The sequence below is a fragment of the Oryzias latipes genome, chromosome 7, assembly GCF_002234675.1.
Source record: "Oryzias latipes chromosome 7, ASM223467v1".
NCBI lineage: Eukaryota > Metazoa > Chordata > Actinopteri > Beloniformes > Adrianichthyidae > Oryzias > Oryzias latipes.
In genome coordinates, this window is record NC_019865.2 from 3,227,641 (window position 1) to 3,239,293 (window position 11,653).

The window sequence follows — 11,653 nt, forward strand, 5'->3', positions numbered from 1 at the left end:
AATTACATAAAAGTTTGTATATTTTGGAGAGAGTTCTATTCATTGAAAAATTAATCAGAGTGGTAACTACATCTGGTAGCTTTAAATCGTCGTCTTTAATTTTATACTTTTTAGTAATACTTGATTTAAGTTGCTGATATTCCAAGAAGTTATTTATTCCATGTTTGTCTTGAAGTTCCTGGGGGGTTATGAATCTTCTATCAATAATTACGTGCTCTAGTTGTTTTATGCCCCCTGCTTGCCAAGCTGGGAAGTGAATCATTTTTTTGTTAATAAGGATGTCCGGGTTGTTCCAGATGGGTGTCATTTTGCACGGTTGAATTGATGATTTTGATATTTTGAGAAATTCCCACCAGGCTGTTAAGGTGGCATTTATATTAATGCTTTTGAAACAATCCTGTTCTCCAGAACCTCTTTGACTCGGTAACCACAGTCAGCCTCAGTGCTGTGCTGACCTCAACCTACCACGCTGCTCCCACTGCTATCTATCAAACCAGATTCTATTTGTGAACCACATAGATGGGAGAAAAAAAAAGAAGCACAGATGCCACAGATTCACCTCCCATGCAGTAGGTGGCAGTATGCACCGCTTTAATTGGTTTAACCCTTGAGCCATCTAAGTTGACCCCACCCTTCCATTGACGTGTTCTCCCTACCATGACAAAGGTGGATAAAGGTGGAAAGATTTCATGTAATCCATGGACACCAGTGAAGATCACAAATCATTGAAGAAAAAAGGTTCAGAGCACTGTCTAGTGGGTCTAGAGGACCCAACACCCAATGTTAAAGTGCCTATAGGATAGCACAAGGGTTAACATCTAATAAATGAAAGACGAGATAGCTTGAAAAAGAAGGAAAACATCTTTTAGATTAGAGAGATTTAATATTCTCTACAGTGGACAGTCTGTTAGACTAAAACGTTTGCAGCTTCTTGAAGTCTAAGTCACGTGGACCCATTAGGGGTGCTGCAGGTTTTTGGGTTGTCCGGGCCGTAGAGAGGAAAGGCTGCACCTAAAGGGGTGCACAGGTGTGTGGCAGTTCTCTTGAGGCTCGTTTGGCCACCTCAAGGAACGTCATGAAAATGGAACGTAACATTGTCATACGTGTGGTTAAGTGTATTGTGAAGTATTTGTAAGGTGAATGGAAGTTGTACGTACTGTTTTACGGTGTCGTTATGGTGTCGTTATGCCACACTCTAGTCCAGAGGTGGGCACTGAGGATCGCTTTCCTGCATGTTTTCCAACGTACCCTGCTCTGGCATGTTCTGATGAGCTGGACACACCTGAACCAGGTAATCAGCCATGAGAAGGGCAAGACTATCTGAAATCATGCAGACACACCGGCCCTCAAGGCCTGGAATTGCCCACCCCTACTCTAGTCCTTACACATTGCTCGCAGACTGCACGGACAGGGCGTGCACGTGAGGCGTCAGTGGACAGCCGTTTGATATCCACACAAACTACTCTCTGATTGTCTGTCTTCCTCATTTCTTTCAATTCAATTCAATTCAATTTTATTTGTATAGCCCAAAATCACAACAACAGTCGTCTCGATGGGCTTCGAAGTAAAACATGAACTTAAAAGGATCACGAATACAAAGAGTTCAATAGAAAAATACTAAAATGAACTAACAAACTGACTAAGCTATACTGGCATCCCTGCCCTTAGACCCCCCTTCGCGGTAAGGAAAAACTCCCAAAAAAACCGGATTCCGGAAAAAACGAAGAAACCTCAGGGGTGCCCACATGAAGGAGAGATCCTCCCCCAGGACGGACAGGCGATTTACCAGAACTCTTAGAGAAGAATTAACTTATCTAAATCTACAACTACATATATAAAAGTCCAGCAGACGAGCTTCATCCAGCCGTGGTTGTGGGGACAGTCAAAGGCGCGAGTCGAGCCGGAGACAGGAACCACAGCCAGGTGTAGGAGCAGGAGCAGAGACGAGGCACTCGGTCAGGCACAGAGCAGAGACGAGCCAGAGATGAGCCTGAGACAGGATCCACAGCCAGGTGTAGGAGCAGGAGCAAAGGCGAGGCAAACGGTCAGGAACTGGAGCACGGATGAGCCAACTGGAGTCTGGAAGCACTCCCACTCCCCAGGAGGGGAGAGGAAAAGAGGGACAATACATGAATCGCACTGCACCAAACAGAGGCATGGAGAACTAAATGATAAATTATGATCAAGAATAGAGGAGAGGAAGGGTAGAAGTAAAAAAGGAAAGAGGACAGAACCCCAGTGCACCATAGTTACCCCAGCTTCAACTTCTAGCAGCCTTTTAAAAGAAATAGTTTTTATTAAGTTTAATTTAAACAAACTAACATTAAGTTAAATAATCTCTGAATACTAACTAGTCTGACAATAAGCCTGTCCAAAGAGGAACGTTTTCAGTCTAGCTTTGAATGTAGAAACTGTGTCGGCCTCTCTTACATGAGCTGGGAGTTTATTCCATAAGGCAGGGGCTTGGTGGCTAAACGCTCTACCTCCAACCGTACTTTTACTAATTCTAGGAACCACAAGCAGTCCTGCATTTTGCGAGCGAAGTGTTCTGATTGGTTGGTAAGGGACTATGAGGTCCTTAATATAGGACGGGGCCATTCCATGTAAGGCCTTATAGGTTAACAGGAGGATCTTGAACTTAATTCTAGAATCAACTGGGAGCCAATGGAGTGAAACTAACACAGGAGTGATGTGATCTCTTCTGCTGGTTCCAGCTAACAATCTAGCTGCTGCGTTCTGAACAAGCTGGAGACTTCTTAAGGAACTCTTAGGACACGCTGCTAACAAGGAGTTACAGTAATCCAGCCTCGACGTAACAAATGCATGGATGAGTTTTTCAGCATCACTCTTAGAAAGTATATTTCTGATCTTAGCAATAATCCGCAGGTGAAAAAAGCCAGTTCTGCACGCCTGAGATATGTGAGCCTTAAATGATAAATCCTGGTCAAGTAAAACCCCAAGGTTTCTAACTGTGGAATTGGGGGCTATACTTATACCATCCAGGGAGACTATCTGAGCAGACAGTGTAACGGAGTGGCCAGGGAAGAAACCCAGAAGCAGGAAGGACATGACACAAATCCTCAGTTAGAGCAGGATTTAATACAGGACCAAACTAGAGAAGGTACGAAGACGCTCAGGCACCAAACACAGAACAAGCCACACCTTAAATACAGGCATAATCACTAACTCAGTGCAGCTGTGACTCACACAGGAGGACTCAGGAAGGGGGAGGACATTCAGGAGAAAATCAGACTGCCAGACAAAACAACAAACAGACATTTTCATGACATAACCCCACCCTCTAAGTCCGGCTACCAGACGGACGTCGAGGTTGGTCAGGATGGTCCCGATGGAAACGGGCGACAAGGTCCCGGGCAAGGACGTGACGATCCGGGACCCATTGACGATCCGCAGGACCGTAACCCTCCCAGTCGACAAGGTATTGTATGCCCCGACCCACTCGCCTGGAAGCAAGTAGGGCTTTGATCGCATAGACTGGACCACCACCCACGAAACGAGGAGCTGGAGGGGGCACTGGAGCAGGTTGAAGAGGCGAGTCTCTAGCTGGCTTCAACTTGCTGACATGGAATACTGGGTGGATTCGCAGAGAGCGAGGCAATTCCAGTCTAACAGCCACAGGATTTATTATTTGGGTGATAGAGTATGGCCCGATGTAGCGGGGAAGCAGCTTCTTGGTTCCTCCCTTCAAAGGAACATCCGCTGAGGAAAGCCACACTTTGTCTCCCACCTTATAGGCTGGAGCAGCAGACCTCCGACGGTTTGCGACAACCGCGAGCCTCTCCTGGTTCCGTAAAAGCTCGAGTCGGTACTTGCTCCAAGTACGACGACAGCGTCTCACGAATGCAGCCGGTCCCGAAGAAGAGGCTACTTGTTCCTGGTGAGGGAAAAGAGGTGGTTGATACCCGTAGGCTGCTTGAAAAGGCGAGTACCCGGAGGAATTGCTCAGGGAGTTGTGGGAATACTCAGCCCAGGGAAGCTGAGATGACCAAGTCCTGGGATTCTTGAGACACATAGCTCGTAAGGTCGTCTCTAGGTCTTGATTATACCGCTCTACCTGGCCATTGGTCTGGGGGTGGAATCCAGAGCTTAGGCTGACCTTGATCCCCAGGAGATTGCAGAACTCCTTCCAAAACGCTGCTATGAACTGTGGACCACGATCAGAGGTAATGTTAAGTGGAAGTCCATGCAACCGAAACACATGCTGGGAAACGATTACGGCTAGTTCCTTGGCTGATGGTAGTTTCTGCAAGGGTATAGCATGTGCCAGTTTAGAGAATCTGTCAATGATGGTGAGTATAACAGTTTTACCTCTAGAGTTGGGTAGACCAGTTATGAAGTCCATAGCCACATGGGACCAAGGTCTGGAAGGCACAGGCAGAGGGTGCAACAAACCAGCAGGTGGAGTCCTCGGTGTTTTGACGCTGGCACACACAGGACAAGCAGCTACAAAAGCCCTTATGTCAGAGGACATAGTGGGCCACCAAAAGCGTTGCGCCACTAGGAAACTGGTCCTGGTCACTCCAGGATGACATGCCAGACGAGAGGAGTGACCCCACTTCAAAACCAGTGAGCGCAGAGTGGAAGGAACAAACAAACGTCCAGCCGGACATCCTGCTGGAATCGTGGCTGGATCAGAAACCGAAGCCTTCACTCTGCGTTCCAGAGACCAACGAGTGGATCCTAACACAAGATGGGGAGGAACAATAGTTGTGGTCGCTGCTGGAGCCTCAGACTCTTCCTCCTGCTGCTGGAACTGGCGTGACAGAGCGTCAGGCTTGGTATTCTTGCTCCCAGGACGATAGGACAGCGTGAAGTTAAACCTATCAAAAAAGAGGGCCCACCTTGCCTGGCGAGGATTTAGACGTTTAGCAGTCCGAATGTACTCCAAATTCTTATGGTCAGTCCAGACCAAGAACGGCTGCTCAGCCCCCTCCAACCAATGACGCCATTCCTCTAGAGCCAGTTTTACTGCCAGCAGTTCTCTGTTCCCAATATCGTAGTTTCTCTCTGCAGGAGTGAGCTTGCAGGAGAAATACGCACAGGGATGGACTTTATTATCGGACGCCCTCTGAGATAAAACAGCCCCCACCCCAGACTCAGACGCATCCACCTCCACAATGAATTGTTTAGAGGGATCAGGCTGAGTCAGAATGGGGGCTGCAGAGAAACGTCTCTTAAGCTCGGTAAACGCTTTATTGGCCCCCTCGTTCCAGACAAAACGTACCTTAGCAGATGTGAGTTTATGGAGGGGTGCAGCAACGCCACTGAAGCCTCTGATAAAGCGCCTGTAGAAATTGGAAAACCCAAGGAAGCGCTGGAGCTGTTTACGACCTGAGGGAACAGGCCACTCCAGAACAGCTTTGACCTTGGTGCAGTCCATCAGCACACTCCCTGGCGAAACCACATGACCAAGGAACCGTGTTTGCTTGGTGTGGAATTCGCACTTCTCGGCTTTACAGAACAGCTGGTTCTCGAGAAGGCGCTGGAGAACGGCTCTGACGTGCTGCACGTGGGTCTCAAGATCTGGAGAATAAATCAGAATATCATCAAGATAGATGAACACAAATTTGTTGATCATGTCTCTTAGAACATCATTGACCAAACATTGAAAAACTGCTGGTGCGTTGGTGAGTCCAAAAGGCATGACTAGGTACTCGAAATGACCACTGGGAGTGTTAAAAGCTGTTTTCCACTCATCCCCCTCTCGTATGCGAACCAGATGGTATGCATTTCTGAGGTCCAGTTTTGTGAAGACTTGGGAGCCACTCAACAGATCAAACGCGGTCTGTAAAAGAGGGAGAGGATAAGTGTTCCGGGTGGTGATGCTATTTAAACCCCTGTAGTCGATGCAAGGCCGCAGGCCTCCATCTCGCTTGGCCACAAAGAAGAACCCGGCTCCAGCTGGAGAGGAGGAGGGTCGAATGATTCCAGCCTGCAAACTCTCCTGCAGATACTCCTCCATAGCCCTCCGTTCAGGTGGAGACAGAGGATAGATGTGTCCTTTAGGTGGATGTGTTCCTGGTAGAAGGTCGATAGAACAATCGTATGGACGATGGGGAGGCAAAGACTTAGCTCGGACTTTACAGAATACTGCATTCAGGTCATGATATACAGAGGGTATAATACTAAGATCTGGTGGATCAGGAGCATGTTGACTACTAACAGAAGAACGCACAGTAGCAGCAGAAAGACAGTTCAACAAACAAAAAGAACTCCACGACAATACCCGCCCAGAAGACCAGTCAATATGAGGGGCATGTTTGCATAACCAGGGAAAACCTAAAATAACAGTGGGTTTTAAGTTCTCTACAACATAGAACCTCATAAGTTCAGTGTGGTTTCCAGACACAGACACTTTAATGTTCACAGTGCGTGAAGTGACCCTGTGAATGACTGAACCATTCAATGCATGAATTTCCAAGGCTGGAGATAAAGTCTCAACAGGAATCATGAGTGTTCTCACCACCTCCTGAGAAATTAAGTCTCCATCAGAACCGGAGTCAATTAATGTCTCAAAATCCTCCTGTACTCCAGCGTGTTCAACCAAAACCTTGGTATGTGGCCTTGAAGGTGGTGAAAAAGAGGAGATACAGCTCACCAGTTCTGCCTTTTCTCTGGAGTTCTTCGAACAGCTTTGCAGGAAGTGTCCGGGAGCCCCGCAATACAGACACAGCTGCTCCCTTATACGCCTCTGGCGCTCTGCCGGAGTCAGTCGACCAGACCTCAGCAGTATAGGCTTGGGGGGAAAAGTAAACACCTGATGTGGAGCACCAGAGCAGTAACGAAGTGGCGAGTCACCCAGGCGATGCGGAGAACAGGAGCCTGAAATGCTACGTTGCTCCAGGCCCCGCTCTCTTATCCTCCGATCAATGCGCACAGCCAGGTTGATCAGCTCCTCCAGGTCCTCTGGAACCTCCCTCGCTGCCAACTCGTCCTTGAGCGCGCTGGAGAGACCCCGAAGGAAAACATCCACCAGCGCATCGTCCGACCAGCGGGTGCTGGCAGCTAGAATCCGAAACTCCACAGCGTAATCTGAGACGCTGCCGGCTCCTTGCTGGAGACGGAGGAGCTCAGAAGCGGCAGCTCGGTGAGGTGTGGTCGGGTTGAACACCGTGAGGAGTTGGGTAGAGAAACCTTGAAACGTGCGAAACAGGTCAGTTGCACGGTCCCACTCTGCCAACCCCCATCGCTTGGCTCGTCCAGTAAGAAAACTCAGAGCGAAAGCCACCTTGCTCTGCTCGGAGGGGAATTCACTTGGGTTGAAGTCAAACTGGAGGCGACAGGAAGTGAGGAACGGCCGGCAGTCCTCAGCTGTCCCATCAAAAGGCTCTGGTGAGCCCAACCGGATCATCCGAGATGGAAAAGGAGACTGAATATGGGGAGCCTGCTCCAAATGTGACAGCCGGTCATGAAGCTGCTGAATGCTGGAAACGCAGTCACTCAAATCACAGGGAAGGACAGACATCTCCTCAGCGGCAGGCCGTGGTGAGTCTCACAATTGTGGTCCTTCTGCTGGGTTTGACATGGCCTGAGCGTAATGTAACGGAGTGGCCAGGGAAGAAACCCAGAAGCAGGAAGGACATGACACAAATCCTCAGTTAGAGCAGGATTTAATACAGGACCAAACTAGAGAAGGTACGAAGACGCTCAGGCACCAAACACAGAACAAGCCACACCTTAAATACAGGCATAATCACTAACTCAGTGCAGCTGTGACTCACACAGGAGGACTCAGGAAGGGGGAGGACATTCAGGAGAAAATCAGACTGCCAGACAAAACAACAAACAGACATTTTCATGACAGACAGAGCATCTCTGAGGTTTTTAGGACCAAGTATAATGACCTCAGTTTTTTCTGGGTTCAAGAGGAGGTAATTAATTGTCATCCAGGTCTTGATGTCACTGATGCAGGCGTTCAGTTTCTCTATCTGGTCATTCTGGTCAGGCTTCATGGATAAATACAACTGCGTATCGTCGGCATAACAATGAAAATTAATGCTGTGTTTCCTGATTATGTTTCCTAGGGGTAACATATAAAGCGTAAACAGGATCGGTCCCAAGACTGAGCCCTGTGGGACTCCATAGTTGACTCGAGTGCACTGAGAGGAATGGCCATTTACATTAACGAACTGATACCTATCAGACAGATAGGATTTAAACCACTGGAGAGCAGATCCTCTGATCCCTATGTCCTGCTCTAATCTATGGAGTAAAATACCGTGGTCGATAGTGTCAAAGGCAGCACTGAGGTCCAACAGGACCAGAATAGAAAGTAGTCCCTTTTCTGAGGCCAATAACAAGTCATTAGAGACTCTAACTAGTGCAGTTTCCGTACTGTGGTGAGGTCTAAACCCCGACTGAAAGTCTTCAAAGTGGCTGTTGTCCTGTAGGTGGCAGTAAAGCTGCTTAACTACAACTCTTTCTAGGATTTTAGAAATAAAGGGCAGGTTTGATATCGGTCTATAGTTGGCCAAGATGCTAGGATCCAAACTGGGCTTTTTCAGAAGAGGTTTAACAACTGCATATTTAAAAGACTGTGGCACGTAACCCGTTTCCAGAGAGGCATTTATCATTGTTAATATGGGATCATTAATTAGGGGAAAAGTTTCTTTAAAAAGTCTAGTGGGAATTGGGTCTAACAGACACGTTGAGGATTTGGAGGACGTAATAATTGATGTTATTTCCGCTTGATCCACAGCAGTGAAGCAGTCCAATGTTACAGAGGTTTCTATGGATGCCTCCATTTCTACCACTTCAGCTGTTCTGGGCTGATAGTAGGAATAACTTGATTTAACTTATGTCTAATATTTGAGATTTTACTATCGAAAAATGTAAGAAAATCATCAGAGCTGAGAGAAACAGGAACATGTGGTTCTACTGAGCTCTGACTGCGAGTTAATTTAGCTATAGTGCTAAAAAGAAATCTTGGATTGTTTCCATTCTGTGATATTAAGGTTGAATTGTACTGGCTTCTAGCTCTACGCAGAGCTTTTTTATAATTTAATAGGCTATGTTTCCAGATATCCAGAGACTGCTCTGAACCGGAGCGGCGCCATTCTCTTTCCAACTTACGGGTTTCTTGTTTAAGAGAACGAGTTTCGGCGTTAAACCACGGTGCTACTCGGTTTTGTCTGACGAACTTAGGTTTCAAGGGGGCAACAACATCGAGTGTACTCCTGAGGGCTTGTAAGGCATCATTAACAAAGTGGTCATTTATATTAGGACTGAAACTATGGGAGCTGGTCTCAGAGTATTTTCTCAGAATGTCACTAAGTACTGGCTGAACTGTGTGTTTAAACTCAGACACAGAACGGTCAGTTAAGGTTCTTCTAAGCTGTTTCTTAGTCACTGGGGCAGAAGGATGTTCCAGTGTAAACTGGAAGGTAATCATAAAGTGATCAGAAATGATGGGGTTAAGAGGAAGGACACTCAGCTGGCTGATCTCTATACCATGGGTTAGAACAAGATCCAGGGTGTGCTTATGACAGTGAGTGGGTTCATTCACACTTTGGGTGAAACCAACATCATCTAATAAAGCTGCAAAGGCCGTTCCTAGGCAGTCACTGGGGTCATCAACATGAATATTAAAATCCCCTAATATTATAGTTTGATCAGAATCTAAGACAATAGTCGATAGGAAGTCGGAAAACTCGCAGCAGCCTGACTAACAGTCAGGCTGCTGCGAACAGCCTCTATGCCCTTTTTGGGCGGTCCACCGGATTGGGGGTGGGGTTAGGGATGTGGTGAAAAAAAATCTGTATGACGTGCCTGCATCTCACCGACTTCCCCTTACGTGTTGCATAAATGTTCACTACAGTCTGTCTGTCGCCTGCAGCATGCCTATAGAAAAGAATGTTCAAACATTTTCTCTTTACGGGTTTACAGAGCGGTCTATGACCTTGATATTTCATGCGTGCCACCTGTCCGCCCATTTTCCCCCACAGACAGCCCAGATCAACGCGTAAGTGAAGTTGTGAATGAGGCTTTAGGTTGTGTTTTTACGCTCAGGCGTTTTCAGCTGTTGACATTTGATGCGGGGAGTTCCAGCTTTGGAGAATTGCCCCCAGAATCCCCTGAACTGTGCTCTGGCCCACATATGCCAGCGGCTCGTGGAGCATTTGGTCTAATTGAGCCCGTTTCTAGACCCAAGAGGTCCCAGCAACCAAATGAAGTATGCCTCAGAGGGCAGTTCAAACATCCTTGGGTCCAGAACTGAAGTCTGCTGGTGGCTGGTTACCAAAAACAGGTTTAGGGGCACAGTCGTGCTCCAACCGACAGACCTCCACCATCCAACAAGGACTCCAACAGCTGCTTCTTTCCTCCGTTGATGAGAGCTGAGAGTCATAATCCCGACAGGATATTGTCTTCAGGAGGCCACCAGGTTTCTAGTTTACCAGGTTTGAGAAACCAGGTCAGCCAACAGTAACCTGGTTACGTCATGCAAACTGGTTTGCTCCCTGATAATAACTTTCTTTATCTGTCTGAATGAAGACATGAGTCCTACTGCATGTGTGTAGGACTCTGCATATGTACAAATCTGCATGTGTGCGTGCCTCTGTGCATCCGTGTGTGTGTGCCTACATGTGTGCATGGGTTTGTTTGTCTGCATATGTACATACAAAAATGTGTGTCCCTGCATGTATTTGTGTGTGTGTGTGTAGGTGTGTGTCTGCATGTGTGCGTGCATGTGGGTGTGTGTGAGTCTGTAGAAAGTGGTGGGGAGTGGAAGTTGGTGGCTTCTGTGCAGAACCCCAAACCACCCGGTTTCCCTTCCGGTCCCTTGAAGTTCATTTGTTTTCCTCCGTTCAGGAGCTGGTTTGTGAAACAGTCACCAGGCTGAGGTTGTCAGGGAGGAAGAGGCTGACCACCATGTTGTGCGCTCGGTCGCACTTCCAGTAAAATCTGCCTCAGTGTTTAAGCATGACAGAAACAAAAGAAATGCAACTGTTCTCTTCTACTGCTTTTAGTCCTCATTTATGAAAAAGAAAAAGTTTTTTTCTAGAATATTTGTGTAAAAAAAGAAAGCATCTAGTTTGTCGGTTTTCGAAAAGTTACATAATGTTTTAGAGTCAGACTCTGTGTCCATCTGGATGAAGACCATAAACACGCCAAACTTTGGGTTCTTGAGCCCTTTCAGCCACAAAGACCCGACACAGAGAGCTTCAGCTCAGGGTAACATTTATGAGCCAAACTCTAACACACCTCTGACTCTGAAGAAACCACAGAACCAAACACTTTTTTTTAAGTTCAGGTCAAATGTGTGGCTATAAATATTAGCTCGAGTCCACCAAGGACTTCACAGGGACCTGGCTAGGTTAGAGGAAGGTTAGACTGCAGACATTTCCACTCAGTTTCATTGTTTTTCCCCACAATGTTGCATGTAAATAACCTTCAGGGATTCTGTCTGCCTCTGCTCATCATTCTCATCCTTTTCTGTGGATCTTCAGGAGCTTCAATTTATCAACAAAAAGGTGAGAACTGTTCCCTATTTCATTCACGTGACCGTCTGTCCGGTCAGCCCTCTTTGTACATTCATCCACCTGGACCGGCAGGTTCAGGGGCGTCGGTCCCGCAAACATGGTCTGAAACATCTCTGCGATCTTTCTCAGGTGTTTGTTCGTACAAAGAAAAG